Source organism: Carassius carassius, chromosome 13 (genome assembly GCF_963082965.1).
Source record: "Carassius carassius chromosome 13, fCarCar2.1, whole genome shotgun sequence".
Lineage (NCBI taxonomy): Eukaryota > Metazoa > Chordata > Actinopteri > Cypriniformes > Cyprinidae > Carassius > Carassius carassius.
In genome coordinates, this window is record NC_081767.1 from 8,490,681 (window position 1) to 8,508,774 (window position 18,094).

Below are 18,094 nucleotides of genomic sequence, written 5' to 3' on the forward strand. Positions count from 1 at the left end.
TTAAAATGAACAGTTCTCTTATGATAACACCACATGTAAATACTCCAGTGCCAGTACCTGGTTGAGCTCCCAGGTGGCAGTACTGTGCCTTAACGCTGACACTGTCACACAAGAAGGAGACACAGCGCTCGCAGCTACTCAGAGGAGAGCCGTGTTCATCAGAGTAAGTTGCCATAATTTTACTGGTCCTAGAATGGGAAACGTTATATTAACCTGTTAACAGCAGTTTTCGGTGTTCATATATTTGATTAAAGGGTGATTATTTTAATAAGTAACGCATTTTCTTTACTCGTCTAGTTTTTGTATTTGCAATCAATACGGCCTGTGCGTAGTCACACTTTATTTCTTTGTTCAAATCTATTAACAGTTACACAATTAAAACTGATCTTGCTGCATTAAACTCTATAAAATGTTAAGTTGGTTGCAGTGCCATGCACTGAATGCCTCATCTGCGGTCATTCTTCAATTAGGTTCATTAGTTAACATTAGTTAATTACATTAGTTAACATATATAAAAAACATTAATAATAAACAATATTTCCAGCATTTATTAATCTTAGTTCATGTTAATTTCAGCATTTACTAATGAATTATTAAAATCGCAAGTCGTGTTTGTAAACATGAATGCACTGTGAACTTACATGAACAATTACTCCATTTTTAGTAACATTAACAAAGATTAATAAATTGTGTAATGTATTGTTCGTTGTTCATTCATGTTAATACATTATTGTTAATAAATGACATCTTATTGTAAAGTGTTACCATTAATATTTATTCATCATACTGTTGAACTTGACAGTATTTTCTCTCTGGTTATTTTATAGGAGCTGCAAAGAAGACACGGAAAGCCAGAGTCTTGTGCCCTGCATTTATCAGTATCAATCTTATGTTTGTTGGGTGAAAAAGAAAAATCATTTGACTTATCTTTTCCCCTCCAAGGTTTCTATAGATATCACGATATATCGATATTGTGAATTCTTATGGCCACAATAACCGTGATATGAAAAATCGAATATCGATTATCGTGACAGCCCTAATATAATATATATATATTACTGCATATATATATATATATATATATAGTACTGCACAGCACAGGCTGTATATATACAGGTTGACACATATATATATATATATATATATATATATATATATATATATATATATATATATATATATATATATATATATATATATATATTTATATATATATATATATATATACAGCCTGTGCTGTGCAGTAGTAAAAGTTGTTACTCCAAATGTGTATTTGAAGTTTTGTTTGTTCGGCAAAACATATCATTTATATCATTTGTTAGAACTTAGATTAATTATGGTACAAATGCGTATCGGAAAAAGGGTGGCGAAACCATATGTATAGGTCTTTATCTGTGAACCCCTACTTTGTACATATTTAATAATTACAAAACAATGTGGAAGAGCTTGTATAGAATTTCCGGTAACACTTTATTTTAGTGACCAATTCTCAATATTACCTAGTTGCTTATTAGCATTTGTATTACTAACATATAGGTTGTTTATTAGTACTTATAAAGCACTTATTCTACATTCCTAATCTTACCCCAAACCTAAACTTAACAATTACCTTACTAACTTTTAATAAGCAGCAAATTGGGAGTTTATTGAGGCAAAATTAGTTAATTTAGTTATCAGTTCAGTTAGTTAATGGTTTGTTAATAGCGAGAGTTGGACCATAAAATAAAGTGTGACCGAATTTCCTTATACATTATACAGTAGGTTGATCTTTCATAGTTTAGCTCTCCTCATCATATATATATATATATTATTTTTTTCTGTTTTGCTTCAATCAAGTGTCAACTTTTTCTCAGATGTTCCTCCTTAAATTTCTTTTGTAGGAATTAAAATGGAAGCAAATGGCTGTGTGCATAAAGAAAGAGAACAGAGTTATAAAATGAATAATGATAAGAAGAGATTTGGTCATGGAAGCCAGGCAGATGAAACTCACCATTGTTAAAAACTTTTCTGACTCATGTGAGATTGCTTCGTCTTACTCTTAGGAAACTTAAGCAAAAGTCTCAATTTGCTTTTAGATTAGATCTAGGGGAAACAATTGAAATATTATGGAGATGATTGGTTTTTCCTCCTGGTTCTAATATGCCTGGAGACTCTGCAATTTACAGTTTCACATGCCAGTCATCAGACTAGTGACCCCCCCCCCCCCCTCTCTCTGTTTGATTGGTTTCCAGCTCTGTTCTGAATAAAGGCTTAGAGAACTCTGTTTCCCACAAGTTAACAAAAGCGGTGACAGACAGAATGGAGCGGCTCAGAGAGAGAGGAGAACAGAGCGATGAAGAAACTCTCTCAGTCTGTAGGAACTAATCAGACTCTCGTTTAGCAAATGCAGGCATTCCTGTTGATGAAAGGATAGGAGATGTAAGGCGGGACGGGGTCGGACTCAGCTCTTACAACAGCAGAACAACAGCAGGCCGACTCCATTATCCACTGCACGGCCTCATTAACCAGTGCTCCAAAGACACTCAACACACGTAACAAACAACAACTAACATAGACTCAACACTCAGACACACACAACTCACTATTGTGACTCTACTTAGTACACTGCTCTCTTGAATACTTGATTCTGATTGGTCAGTTGTTTCAGAGTGCACTCAGATACTTTTGTATTAAGAGCGCTTAACTGTATAATTGACTTTTTGACCCAGTCAGTCGGTCATTATCGCATTTAAACACTGCCAGGGTTATCAGGACCCTAGTGAGAAGCAGTTCAATTTTCAATTCATATAGATTTCACTGCTTTTGTGCTACATATTTTATGTGCTGCATAGTTTATATGTAAACCTTTTTAGACTTTACTTAAACGTAGTAACAAGTAGCACCATTCCAAATGTATCCCATTGGTTGAGCCAGAAATCAACACTTAGTGGTGAGGAACTGGGAAATTATAACATTTAATTTTATCATTATTGATTTTCCACAAACAAATACAAACATAGATAAGCCAACAAGCCTTATATGAAAATATTTATACGGTGTCTTAATATTTTTATTACCACACAAAATTCTCAAGCATAAGCTAAATGAATTCATTATTTAAAGCCAGGCTTCTACTCTGTAAGTGCTGTGAATTCTTGGGGAATGGATTGAAGTTGTTGACTGTAATTGGTAATTTAGCAGCGCTGAGGTACTATGTGCCAAGAAAGTGATTATTCAGGCCTGTAGGTCCCTCGCTGTTCTCACACTGCTTACTGAAAGAGCATAACTTAGTCCCTTTACAAATTCACACAAGCTGGTCCATAGCAATTGTTATGTTGAAGTCATTACTCAGAATTTCAGAATATTATAATTTCTACCTGGAAAAGTTTCATGGAACACTACAAGTCAGACGTTTAATGCAGAAACTTGGAAACATATGATTTGACATCATGCGAACATATGATGAAACTGACGTCACAAACATGGCAACACCCAGTTAAGATGTACACAGTTAATGATATACATTCACTTTTGAACAAATAAAATGCACCAATGAGTAAACGTTCATACATCATATGATAATAAATCCAATCATATACCAGAAAAACAAATATTAACACAACATAGATTCAATTTATGCAATTTGTTTGCTAGAAGACGTATTTGTTGAAAAATGAACCTAAAAAGCTAATGGTAGTGTTGACATTTTGCTTCCTCAGATGTCATTTTTCTTTGTTATCATGGTAAGCTGGAAGTTCCCCCACCCCTACACTTTTATGGAAGTAATCATTATATTTTAAGAGCTTGTCACAGTGTAAAAATGTTTTTATCCGGTCACAAACAGCTGTCAGGCAGTACCCACTGGCAGCAGACTGAACAAACATAGCAGTAGTTATGCTATGGCCAGTGCTCATTTAATTGCTTTTCAACAAGACACATAAGACTGCTGATCAGATGTTATGTCACAAGATTAAGATTCATGAGATAAGCTGATAAGCTTTATAACGTTTTCCTAAGGAAGTCGACAATACTTGGACAGATCTATTTATTGCTCATTGTCATGTGTCTTGCTCATGCAGCCACAACCTGCATGCTGTCATCCTTGCACATGGGCAGAAACAAACTTAGTTTTAGAATGTATTTATTTATTTATTTATTTTTGGAGTGAGTCAAGAATGCAAGGAATCCATGTGTCTAATTACTGCAAGAGAATGACATCATGACTGTTCTACTGTCAACAAATAAAAAGGCCTTTTTTTGTCATTTAAAGTTACATCATCTATCTTTAAGCTAACAATTTTTTTAGTTTTTTTTTCTGTTTAATATTAATTTAAAATATTATAATAATTAAAATAATATCCCATTGGTTGAGCCAGAAATCAACACTTAGTGGTGAGAAACTGGGAAGTTATAACATTTAATTTTATCATTATTGATTTTCCACAAACAAAATAATTAAAAATAATAATATAATAATAATAATAATAATAATAATAATAATAATAATAATAAAATCCTTTCAGTGTCTTTAAAGTAACAGTTGCAAAAGTCCAGATCTTTTGGTGCCATTTAAAATTAATGTTGACATTTTGTTGGCATTAGCTGGATATAGAGAAGGCCTGGGGCTATTATTTTTTCCCCCAATGTGTGCAAATAATTTCTGAAATGTTGTTTGTAATAAAAGCTGCACTACACAGTTTTTTCAAGTCAGACTTTCAATGCAGAAACTTGGAAACATATGATTTTAACAAAATGAAATTGATGTCACAAAAACCTGGCAACACCCAGTTAGATGTACACAGTTAATGATAAACATTCAATTTTGAACAAATAAAATACACCAATGAGTAAATGTTCATGCATCATATGATAATAAATCCAATCATATGCCTGAATAACAAATATTAACATAACATAGCTTAGCCAAACATAACTTAGTTCATAACATAGCTTAACATAACCTAGGATTGATGCTTCAGGAAATGACCACAACTGAGTTGAATAAGGATTATGTTTTCAGGATTATGGACCAGATGTGTACATGTGTACAACTTCCTTCCCTTCTAAGTGTGGATTACCCCTGTGTGTTGGATTTAATAAATGACAGTTTTGTTTATCCATGGCTCTTTTGTTCCTTCCGGCAGCATATCGTAACAGAAGACCCAACCAAAACAACAAATTCTGTATGTTTTCCCCTCTGTTTTATTTCCATTTTCCATTCAGTGTTTTTTTTTGTTTCCATAGCTCCTAATGAATCCCCTTGCCTGCCCAGAATACTTCCTCTTTCTGCTGGAATAGGGGGATAGATCTCTTGAGGGCCATACCAGACTGTTCTTGGTCCTCGCTAACCTCACCAGCTACCCGGACAAAGCACTGTGCGTTCTATGACACCAGTTTGAACACTGTGCACACAGCACCGTCGTCAAGATGGCCCTAGAGAGGACTTTGCCACCCTTGTCGTGTTGACACTGGCAAGAAATAGTTCTAAATTCCCCGTCCGTTCCCAGGAGATCCACTCCCGACCCAGTGCCCAGTCCACCATCTTCAACAGTTCTGAGGATCGCCCTGGAGCCAAAGCCTGTGACGTCAGACCAGGTGCAAGAGCCAGCTATAGAGCTCACCTTTTGGGAGAACATCATGGACAGTGAGAGCATGGAGAGGAGAGGAGCCCCCTGTGCCTTGACTGAGGGTGAGCTGTCTAAGGAACTGGGTAAAGGAAAGGTGGAAAGAGACTTAATTGATTTGTATACTGACCTGTCCCCTTTCCTCCCTCCTGCTGCGGAGCCCTCTATCACTCTTGTTCCCACGTTTAGCCCAGAGAAGGCTTCAGTTTCCATGTCCTGCCCAGAGAGTGCTCTGGTTCCCAAGTCCAACCCAGAGAGGTCTCTAGTTTCCATGTCGAGCCCAGAGAGGGCTCCCGTTTATGAGTTAAGCCCAGAGAGGGGTCATGTTCCTGAGTTCAGTCAAGAAAGCCCAGAGGCTCACAAATGCCCACCCTACCACCCAATCCTGCCTCCTCCTCCTCCTCTGTCATCTGGCAGCCAATCTGCTCACCATCAGCCCACTATCAGTGCAGCGTGGGCGTTGCTGTAGCTGGAGTATCCCTTGACTCCACCTCCAGCCTCTAACCCTAAACTCTGCCTCGGCCCGTTGTTCCAACAGCTCCAACAGCTCCAACATGGCTACTATTTCCCTTCTCTCTGCTGCGGCCCAACAGTCCACTAGCTCCACCAGGCTCATTCCATGTTCCATCTTTCACCATTTTTATTCATCATATGACTAGCCAGATTTGAATTTGTGTCATGCCATAGAGCATCAGAGATTCTTAGAGAGATTCCAGAGATAGCACGTTAACCACTATTGTAGGTTTCGTTCTCTCTTATACGTTTGATTAGTGATGGATTTTTTGCATGTGTATGATCAGTTCACAATCAGGGCCATGAAGGACAGGGCCTGTTTTTTCATAGAAGGTACAGAACACAACAGTTATGTTTCAGATGTAAAATCTTTCTTTTTTTCACTTTTAATGTTAAAGTATCAATCATTTAAGCAATTTACTATGAGATCTAAAGTTGTTAAGTGTATTTTGTAGTTCTGTAGATGCCACACATCAGTGGGATTTTTAAAATGTCATGTTTAACCTGTTAACCTGCACCTCCCATTTTGGGACTGACAGCTGGAAATGTTCAGATTTCATTGTGCTACACACACAAGTTGAGTGTCTTTGGAAAGAAGACCCGTTGGGCTTTACTATTCATCATCCAGCGTTGATAATGCTCAAAGTTGTAGACACTTAAGTGCCATGATTTTTTTACCACACTTATTTTTTTTTTTCCTTATAAAAATACATGAAATAATTCCTGGAGCAATCCAAACAATTAATGGTTTGAAAGTCATATGTCTCATGAGTTTATATTGTAATCTGGAGAAGACACCATGGAAAATTAGATTCCTGCAACCATTTTTGTGAGACTATGTGTAGTCCCCCACCCCCACTCCCTTTTTTTAGTGGATGGTCTCATTCTGTTTATGACACTGTATGTTACAAAACCATGTTGCTTTCTACTACAAAGATGATGTTTTTTGGGAGTAAGCTATTCCATAACGGATACAAACAACAACTGTCCCTGGAGAAATGAAACATAAACAAAGGAATTACTATCCATATTACAACAAGTGGGGAAGCCGTGGCCTAATGGTAAGTGACTTTGGGGGTGGGGGGGGGGGGGGGGGGGGATGGGGGGTGAATATACAGTGCTCTCTCCATCTTCAATATCATGACTGAGGTGCCCTTGAGCAAGGCACCGAAAAACACTCCTCTAACACTGACCAATATGAACGCATTGATATTACCACTGACTCTTTCATATAGGCTACAATGAGTTGACTTTATTATTAGTAGGCAACAACCAACTATATTTAATGTATTGTGCCCAAAAATGTTTTTTTTTTCTTTTTCTTTTTTTTTTTAAAGATGAAAACATTTTAACAACTTCAGTTGCAACTTCAGTTGATCAGCAGTTTCTAGCCATGCATCCTTTCTCTCGGGTTTTATGACAGCTGTACAGTACATTCTATGGTTATTAGTAGAACATTAAAAGATTACCATCTAAAATTGCTCTTTAAAGCATTAAAGCATTTAAAACACAAAAGTGCTCATTCACTCGTGTAAGCCTCACCCACTCCTGACAGCAAAATTGATATATTTGCATGCCTTTCTAACATTTACAGATGAAAAATATACCTGTGACATGTCAGTTATGCACAGAGGAAAACAGAATACCTCAAATGCACTATACAGCACTAATATATTAGCTGTTTGCAATGGTGGATCGATTTGATCCACGATCGACATTAAGGGCTACTTAAGAATAAGATGCTCATCAAATTATACTGATATGTATATTATACAGAAGAAAGGCATACATGTTTGGAATGAAATAAAAGAGAGAAAACAATTGCAGAATTTCCATTTTGGGGAGAATCTTCTGTCTTTTTATATTATTAAATTATTTTTCTGTGTTTGTAAAGTTCTGATTCATCTCATAACTCTATATTGAAAACAACAATGAAAATAATGGAGAAAACAAATGGGGAAAAGTAAGTGGAACCAAGGTCATTGAAAAGGCGGATGATCGCTGTTGTGTTCTATTGTCTGGTGTCTTTGAAGGCTTGGTTACCTTGTGTATGATTCTTTCAGTCATAGATGTTTTGTATTTGTAAGCTTGGATCAAGATTAGTACGACTGTGGACAAGCTTTGCACATCTGTAGTTAGTCTTGCTGTGAGCGGAGCTTTCATTGTCCCTGAGAGAAACTTATCTTTAATGTCTCCTGCTGTTCTGGGGATCCACCATCTCATTATGCCCATATGCTAACCAGCACATCCAGACATTGTGACATGCATTATACATGTGGATTAATGCAGCCTGGACCCACTCTGCTAGTCAGCTTTGATCTCCACTATGGATTTCCAGAAATAGACAATAATGACTCATTCATACAGTTGCTTTTGGGCATCTTAACTTCATTAGACTTGTGTAAGTATGGCGTGTGCATATACAGTTACACAAATGTTTTCTTCTTGCAAGTTTTTGATTGATGTCAGGTGCAGAAATATCACCCAAAGTTCTGGTTAGATAGAATTTTTGTCTTTCATCCTTTTCGATGTGTGTTTCTGATGGTCTTGTGCTTGGTTGCATGTAGATAGTGAGTAATATTGCTCCCATTAGTTGAATACAATCAATAATGTGGAAGGAAGATTAGCAGCTGAAACACAATATCCAGAATCAAATAATAATCCAAAAAAGTTTTCAGAAAGCACAGGTAGATAATCCATAAACCTTTTCAGGCACTGGGGTGCGTTCTCCGAAACTACCTTAACGCTACGTCGTTCTTAAGTTGTACCTTAAGTAGTACCTTATCGTTAATACGTGGTTTCCGAAACCTTCTTAGTTAAGTATACCTTCTGTAAGTCATGCGTTCGTAAGGTTGGTCTGGAGCGCTCTTAGCTATACCTTATCGCTGCTGACGGTTCATACTGCTAGTGGCCACTACTACGCAAAAAGATTTTTTACATCGCAGTTTAATTACACATAGAAAATTTTATATGAACATTTAATATAAAATCTGATTTAGTATTAAAATTACATTTTTACTTTACTTTAAAATTATACACATAAAATACTTAAGTTGTTATAGCCTACACCCAGTGTATGGAAGTGTTTTCATTAATAAAGTTTCCATACACTAATGGTTGTTAGCTTTTTTAATTACTATGCTAAGGCACATCAGCTGGCGAACCATTTGACAGAAAAGGCTTAGGAGTCTATATAAAGAAAGATGAGTTTACACAAACTTTATAGCTATGGCAGCGAGACAGCGAGTACTTGTTTTAAATCAAAGATGGCGGCGTCCGCGGAGCCAGTTAGTGTATGTCAACTACTTTATAAGAGAACATTTTAGTCCACTGACTACCATGTCAGAAGAGACCATTGTAAAAAAAATTTGCCTGCCACGGGAGCAAATTCTGCAGCTCTTGCATCTTGTTGGCCCAGATTTGTCAAGACAAACTCGACGGAGCTACCCCCTCAGCCCCGAAATTCAGCTGCTGGCGGCTCTTCGTTTTTATGCCGTGGGGAGTTTTCTGGAGGTTGTTGGGGATGGATATGGGCTGAGTAAGACCTCAGTGTGGCTGGGCGATCTCTTTTTGCTGACTTTTTTCCCCGACATAGTGAATGTCGGTATGTCTCTCATGTTTGCGCTTTTATTGTGGAAATCATCCAATTACACAAATGAGCGATTTACGCCAATAATGTGATACGGCTGGTGGATAATCAGCATACGTTGTGGAGAACATTAACACACTTATGGCCGTGAGGGTTTGGGATTGTACACTTGCTAAATTATAAACACATACTCATATTTATTTCTGCATGTACTTATTTCAATAAGCCTCGATAAATGCAGTTTGTACTATTTCTAAAACGCTTCTTTATAAAGAACATTTTTTTCTCAATACTTTACCTATACCGCTGTGAAGGAAAGAGCGCACAATCGATCATCGAGGCGTCGATATCAAACTATTCTGCACCTCCACCATGGACAGCAACTGCTAAGGTCGAACTTAAGAAGGTTTACCTTAAGCAACATCCTAAGGTATAGTTCGGAGAACACACGTAGCAAAGGTATACCTGTAGTTAAGGTGTACCTTTTGAGTATTCGTAGCGCGCTAAGAGACAACGTTATCGGAGAACGCACCCCTGGTCATGTAGTGCCTCAGAAGGTTGTGTTTGCGCCATCAATATTAATAATAATAATAATAATAATAATAAGTACAATGTACTTATTGTGTTCATATTTTATTGCAAAACACTTCTGCTGCTAACACTTCTGCTGCTAAGGTGGGAAACAAGTAAGGTTGGGGACATATTTAGTGGTATGGGTAGGTTTAAGGGTGGGTTAAAGTGTAAGAGATGGGTCAGTTGAATGGCAGAAACAGAAGTAGAATCCATATGCAGGGTCCACAAATCCAAACTCAGTGTCAGTAAAGGCAAGTGGTGAGGACGATACACAAGAAGGCAGTCCGAACAGGCAAACTGGCAAAAGTGCAATCCAAAAGAGTAGTCAAGAGAAACAGAAAACGGTTATACACAGGAGAACTAGACAGTGAAACAAACACTTGGTAAGGCTGGACAATACTTCACAAAGATGCAATGTGGTGGGCCAGGTTAATATGGTTGCCAAACAGGAAGTAGCTGCAGAAGAAAAGCTCTCAGTCAAAACTCAGGTGAGAGCTCCCTCTGCTGGCATGGTGTTACAGAACATTTGGTAGGGAGGATGTGGGTGCCTTCTTCGGTTGGCCTGGAGTTTTTGTACTTGTACAGCTTTTGAAGATGAACATGATGTAACGACTGGGTGAAGGAGTGGCAGGAAGCAAGTGCGAGATTAATGAGATTTAATGAAGACAATGAGACAATACAAAACTGAGACACAAATAACGCTGGCAGGAATGCACAGTCCAAGATGGTGGTGAGGAATGACGAATCCGGAAGGCGGAGGTGAGTTGGCAGCAGGAGAGGGTGACACAGGAACTGCGGGGAAGCGAGCCCAAGGTAAGTGGTGTTGCTTGGTGGTGGGTTGCGTAGAGTGGACGGGGTTCCGGGGAGAGACGGACATCCAACGCAGAAACACAAAAGAAAGCAAAGCATAGGTTACAAACATGAAACAATGCTCTCACGAACACAAGACACTAGACAAGCCAATATATAGGGATGATTAATGAGTGACAGCTGTTGCTGATGACAATTAATGGAGACGCCCCTACAAACTAATCAGTGCTGACGCGTAACACACAGACTTCACCCACAAAGAGCAAAACCCAGAGATCACGGTTTACCAACCGTGACACATGAGCACTGTCCCACACCCTTTCTAAAGTGAAGTGACATTCAGCCAAGTATGGTGACCCATATTCAGAATTTGTGCTCTGCATTTAACCCATCCAAAGTGCACACACAGAGCAGTGAACACACACACACACACACACACCCGGAGCAGTGGGCAGCCATTTTTTATGCTGTGGCGCCCGGGGAGCAGTTGGGGGTTCGATGCCTTGCTCAAGGGCACCTAAGTCGTGGTATTGAGGGTGGAGAGAGCACTGTAAATGCATCCCCCCGCCCACAACTCCTGCCAGCCCGAGACTCGAACTCACAACCCTTCGATTGCGAGTCCGACTCTCTAACCATTAGGCCACGACTTCCCCCCACGACTTTCACTACTAAGTATCCAGTCATCAACTGCTGGAACAGATGAGGGATCACCAGACCTCGGGAACAAAGGGGGTTGATATCCAAGCACACATTGAAAGTGTTTTGAGCGTATTCCGCCCATGGTAGGAATTCCTCCTACTGGTTTTGTTCCTAGCTGCAGTAAGATCTCAAGTATCTACCGATCTCCTGGTTCAATCTCTCGACTTGACCATTTGACTGAGGATGATATCCCTATACGTTAATGTCCAATTGTAAACAAAAGGTTTTCCATACCAGGGAAGTGAATTGAATTCCTCCATCAGAGACAATGTCTTAGGGTAAACCATAGATTCGGAAGACCTGATAAAATAACGCTTGAGCTGTCTCCATGGCAGTGGATTAACCCTTGAGGGGAATAAGGCAGCAAGACTTGGAGAATCTGTCAATGAGGACCAGAATTGTTGTGAAATCTTCGGAGGGGGGTAGATCAGTCACAAAGTCAATTGACAGATGGGACCATGGATGTTGAGGAATAGGTGGTGGCTGCAGCAGACCAGATGGAAGTTCCTTTGGGGTCTTAGACTGTGCACAAATTTAACAAGCTTTCAATTATTCTGTTATCTATTTATTGCTGGCCACTTGAAAGCATTGTGGATCAATTTGCAGAAACCGGACCTTCAGCAGATGTTGCGATATATGGTTGAGGCATATTGACGAGCATGCTATGTTTGAGGCAAAATTCAGACCAGTGAGTCAGTTCTCCCTAATTCCAGGATAATTCAGGATCATGAGTGGATAGCCAGGGGTATCCTAGGATGATTTCATATTGGGGTGAATTAATGATATAGAAATAAATTATTTCTCTGTGGAACAATCCAATCTGTAACTGAGCAGGTGCAGTTTGTCTTGCAACACCTCCCTTAGACACATCATTCCATCCACTTTGAGCAGCAATAGTTCTAAATTCAATGGCGAAATCTGCAGTGGTGTGGTTCCCTTGTGACATGTGAAGCAACTGCGTAGAAATATCCTTGCCCCCAGCATGATATTCAAATACTTCCCTAACTTGTTGTAACAGATACTCAAAAGACGATCAAAAGCGTGAATCCATCTCCAAAACCGATGAAGCCCAATCAATTGCTTTCCCAGATATCAAAGACATTAAGAACTTGCATTTACTTTCCTCAGAAAACAAAACTGCTTTCCACTTAGATACGAACTTGACGAATAAACCCACAACATTATCCTGCCGAACCATCAAACTTATCTGGCAATGCCAGCCTTACCGTTAACGTGGAGGGCGAAGGAAGTGAACAAATGTAGTGGGTTAAATGGTCGTTTGCAGATTGGAGTTTGTTGAGTTGTTGCTGGTAATTTTTCAACGACTCTCTCTGATAAGCGAAAGCTGCTTGGAGCTGAGAAACCTCATCTGGATTCATTGTAGGCAAAGTATTCTGTAATGGAATTAAGGTGGAAGCCGAAGTAGAATCCATATGCAGTGTTTATTAAACAGTTCCACAAATCCAAACTCAGTGTCAGTAAAGGCAAGCGGTGAGGTCGAAACACAAGAAGGCAGTCCAAACAGGCAAAAGTGCAATCCAAAAAAGTAGTCAAGAGAAACAGAAAAAACGGTCATACACAGGAGAACTAGACAGTGAAACAAATGCTTGATAAGGCAGGGTAACCTGGCAATACTTCGCAAGATGCAATGTGGTGGCCAGGTTAATATGGTTGCCAAACAGGAAGTAGCTGCAGAAAAAGAGCTCACAGTCAAAACTCAGGTGAGTGCTCCCTCTGCTAGCGTAGTGTTACAGTCAGCAGTGTTATTATAAATGTAATTACAGAAAATAATTACAGATAAAATTACATGCAGATATTTTTCAAATATATGTATAATGTAAAACATGTGCATTGTACCAAATGATTAATTTAAATGTAAGTACATAAAGTCCATTTAATATAAAGTGGGACCATATGTGCTTATAATTACTAATAAACAGCCCAAACACTATTAATATGAATACTAATAAGCAACTAAATAATAGCGATAATAAGTCCTTAAAATAAAGTGTTCCCATATTTAGGAAACTGCGATATTAAATGTTGAGGATATGTGTACATATGTGCAGTCACATGGCCCTGGGGAATAATGATGAGAAGGGACTAAATAGTTTCATGTATTTCTTAAAGGTCTTTTCATTTTGACAATGCAGTACCTACATATAAGTTCTCTACATCTTTATAAGGAGACAAAAACAAGAACTTCAAACCAAGTCTTTAGAAGAACTTCAAAAAAGTTGAATTAATACACTAATTCTTTAAAAAATACTGTCATCATCTTTATATGACAGATATTTTATGGGTTTTTTAATTCTCAGTGCCAACATTTTCCTTCCCATTTTTTAATAGATAAGCCCTAACCAGGTTAAACTCATTTTGTAGAAATATGAAATTGATCTATGTTAAACCACGGGGCAGTTAAAAGCCATGTGACTGACTCCAGTGGAGAAAAAAAAAATCTTACAGGTTTGGAATGACAAGAGGGTGAGTAACCGATGATTAATCCTTTAAATACTCTATCTAACATAAGAATATGCACTCTGTTCATCTGAAAAGGCTAATGTCTTTTCCGGGAGGTTTTAACTGGCTGTGTGGGTGTCTGTATATATGAGTTTACCTGTATGGTCCTGCAGTCAAATATGTGGTCAGTCAGCCATAATGGTTTGTGACAGACAGTTAGGGAAAACATAACTAAGAGAGTGAGGCTCACACATACACAGTCTGGCTGCTGTATCCTCCAGGCAGCTTGAGTACTATGGAAGTGATTAGATGTACTTAATGCACTAATGTAATTATAGCTTCTGTCATCTCCTCTGGATAACAGGGCACACTGCAGCACTTGTGTGGGAGTGTGTGTGAGTCAACTGAGCATCAGTGTTAGTCCAGGTCAGGAGGATTTGGTGCAAACATGGCAATTACCTGGAATTATAGTCTAAGGTCACACACATTTGTAACACACCTGACAGACCTAATGTGTATGTGCTAACATCTGTCCCTCATCCCGTTGAAGAACTGACTCAGAGGCTATCACTTTGTGTCACACTTTCAAGCATTCAAGATTTTTCATTGATATTTGTCAATGAAAATCATTTTTGATTGAAGCAATATTCTACTGTTCCAAATGTAAAGGTTTGCTTTTGTGAAATAAATAAATAAATAAAAATTGACAAGAGCAACTACCAAGACTTTCTACTGCCTATGCATCCATAGACATGCTGCTGTAAGCTTGTAAGAAATACTGCTGTTGCACATATAACATATATGAAATAACCCCCATATGAAACATACATTAAATTACCCCATTGCAGATCTATACAGGTGGAGCTGGAGAAGGTGAAGGGTTTCTGAAGCATGCTGCAACTTCTACAGCAATCACTAGCTAAGTTTTAAGTATTGTCCAAAAATATAGACCTAAACCAACCCTAACCCCTAAACCTAACCCTACCTATAATTTATTCCTAAAATCAGTGAAGAAGCACCTAACCCTGATTGTAAGCCTAAAACAGATTATATCTCTGAAAGGTTATATCTCAATTCTGATTGGTTGATTGGAATGTTGTTCCAGGATCAACAAGTAAGTCGATCCAGGAACATTGTTGTACTTGGTGAAATCACACTCACCTTAGCTGTGCCGTGTGAACAATCAAGACTATATCAGATTGAGCTAGAATCTATGGACACGTGTCATCTAGTTCCCTTTCAGTCGGTCACGTTCAACGTTACGAATGGGATCTCGCCCGAGAGCCCAATAACCTTCGAGTGGTACAAAACAAGCCAATGGTACACAAAGTACCTTGGTCTGCGGGATTTGCATCGCGAGCTCCGCCCTGCAGAGCGGGTATATAAGGAGCAATGCAAGCAACTCGCATTCAAGCTTTCGCTTCGGAGCCGAGCACATCGCTTGCTGCTATCACCGGAGTGCTACAAGCAAGAGCTGGTGTTGGTGTGACGGCGCGATTCAGCGGTTCGTCTGGGTTTCCTGCGACAGCTCCTGCGTTCCCCTGAGCGCTTCAACACCTCTGAAAGAGCAAATTTCTTTCACGAAAGAGATACGGGCCAGTGTACGTCTTTTTAAAGATGTCATTTCGCCCGTATGCGATTTCTGGGTGCGGTCGATACATCGCTCCTCGTGACGGTCACGATCGCTGTATCATGTGGCTGGGCTTCCAGCATGCTGAGACTGCGTTCGTGGATGGCTCATGTTCTCATTGCGGGGACATGACCATCTCGGCGTTGAGATCGAGACTCAATTACCTTAAAAGGTACAGAGTCCCCTCTGCCTCTTGTAAGAGGGCTACCTCGGCTGGTGGCCAGGGTGATCTAGGGGTTACTGTGTGGGCTTCTCCGATGAGCCAACCTCCTCGGGCCACACCCCCCTCACATATGCCGCAGTCGGTTGAGTTTCTGGATGAGTTTGCTGGACCCTCTCAGGCTCCTGACATCTCATTCGGGGCTCGCGAAGAGGACCATATGTCGATCGCCGCATCAGAAGGTAGGCTTGAGTCCTCGGGAGATGAGGATTCGGCTGCGTTGCCTCCCTCGGGAGTGCCAGCGTTGTCCGAGTCCGATCCCGAGCTGACGGCCGTGCTTTCCCGGGCAGCGGAGAGCATCGGCTTGAGTTTAATCCTCCACCCTGTCCAGAGCGCTCGAGGCTGTATGATTGGTTCCTGGGGGCTGCTCATGCGGAACGCCAGCACCCCCCTCTGGTTCCTTTCTTCCCGGAAGTGCACCAGGAAGTAAACAGTTCATGGAAGGCACCTTTAACTGCCCGAAACCGTTCTGGTACTTCCTCCGCCTTCACTGCCCTCGATGGCGGGGCGGCCAAGGGGTATGCTGGGATTCCCCCGGTGGAGCGTTCTGTTGCGATGCAACTGTGTCCACAGAGCGCCTCTGCTTGGCGTGGTGGTCCCAAGCTGCCCTCCAAGGCCTGTAAGTTCTCATCCACGCTTGTAGCCAAGGCTTACAGAGCTGTGGGCCAGGCCACTTCTGCCCTGCATGCCATGGCCTCACTTCAGGTCTATCAGGCCAAGCTGCTCCGGCAGTTGCATGAGGGCAGTGCTGACCCAGGGGTTTTGCAGGAGGCGCGCACTGCTACCGACCTCGCTCTCCGGGTGTCGAAGGTCACTGCGCGCTCCTTGGGTCAGGTGATGTCCACTTTGGTGGTCCAGGAGTGCCACCTATGGCTGAACCTGGCAGACATGAGGGAGTCTGATCGGGCTCAGCTCCTCAACTCCCCGGTCTCCCAAGATGGCCTCTTCGGCAACACGTTAGAGAGCTTTGCCCAGCAGTTCTCTGCCGCCCAGAAGCAGTCTGAGGCCATCAGATACATCCTGCCCCAGTGGCCCACTGCTGCCTCCATCCCGCCGCTGGCGCAGCCGCCTCAGCCTGCACGTCGCCAAGGGCGCCCCCCTGCAGCCTCCTCCACTCCTGCTCGGCCACAGCAGCAGCCTTCACCCCGGCCGCAGCAAGGAGATGGCCGCAGAAGGGCGGCGCAACCCGTCTCTGCCCCTAAGCCTGCCAAACGCCAGGCCAAGCGGCGTTCCTGAGACGGGCGACCCGGAGTTGGAGACATCAGCTCATCAGGAGATGGTAGCAGGACCACTCCGTCCCCCGGAGGAGGGCAGGGGGAGAATCCTTTCTGTTGAGAGAGCTGTTTCCTCTACCTCCGGGTCCCAAGAGGCCACGAACGACAGTTGGCGACGTGCTTCCTCGCCACTCTCGTTCTCCTCTCCCCTTGCCAGTTTCCATGCAAAGCCGGCTCGAGAACGCTTCGCCTTCTCATGCCCTCTTTGCTACTTGGAGTCAGACGAGTGCCTGCACTCCGCCCCCGCTAAGGGACGCTATGCCTCCCATGCCGGGGCTGTCTGCTCCACCACGCTGCCCCACCTTGGGTACACCTGTAGTCCCCTTGACCCCGCTGGTTCGGTTTCTGGGAGCCTGGCTAGAGCTCCCCAGGCCTTCCCGCTGGCTCATCCGGACGCTTAGGCTCGGCTACGCGATCAGTTTGCCCGGCATCCCCCCAGGTTTCGGGGTGTCCGCATGACGATGGTGGGCAAAGATGCCCCTGTCATGCGTGCGGAGGTCGCGACCCTTGCAGCGATCGACCTGAAGGACGCGTATTTTCATGTCTTCTCCATTCTTCCTTGACACAGACCGTTTCTTCGGTTTGCTTTCGAGGGGCAGGCATATCAGTACAAGATTCTCCCATTCGGATTGGCCCTGTCTCCCGGCGTCTTTACGAAGGTCGCGGAGGGAGCCCTGGCTCCTCTCAGGGAACAAGGTGTCCGTATCCTCAACTACCTCGATG

The 18,094-nt window shown here is 41.5% G+C and overlaps 1 protein-coding gene across 1 annotated transcript in view; it reads right to left on the reverse strand.

The window, feature by feature from the left end:
- LOC132155928 (semaphorin-6D-like) overlaps nt 1–18,094 on the reverse strand; it is a 148,962-nt gene that overhangs the window by 100,879 nt on the left and 29,989 nt on the right. The gene's annotated exons all lie outside the window — the stretch shown is intronic.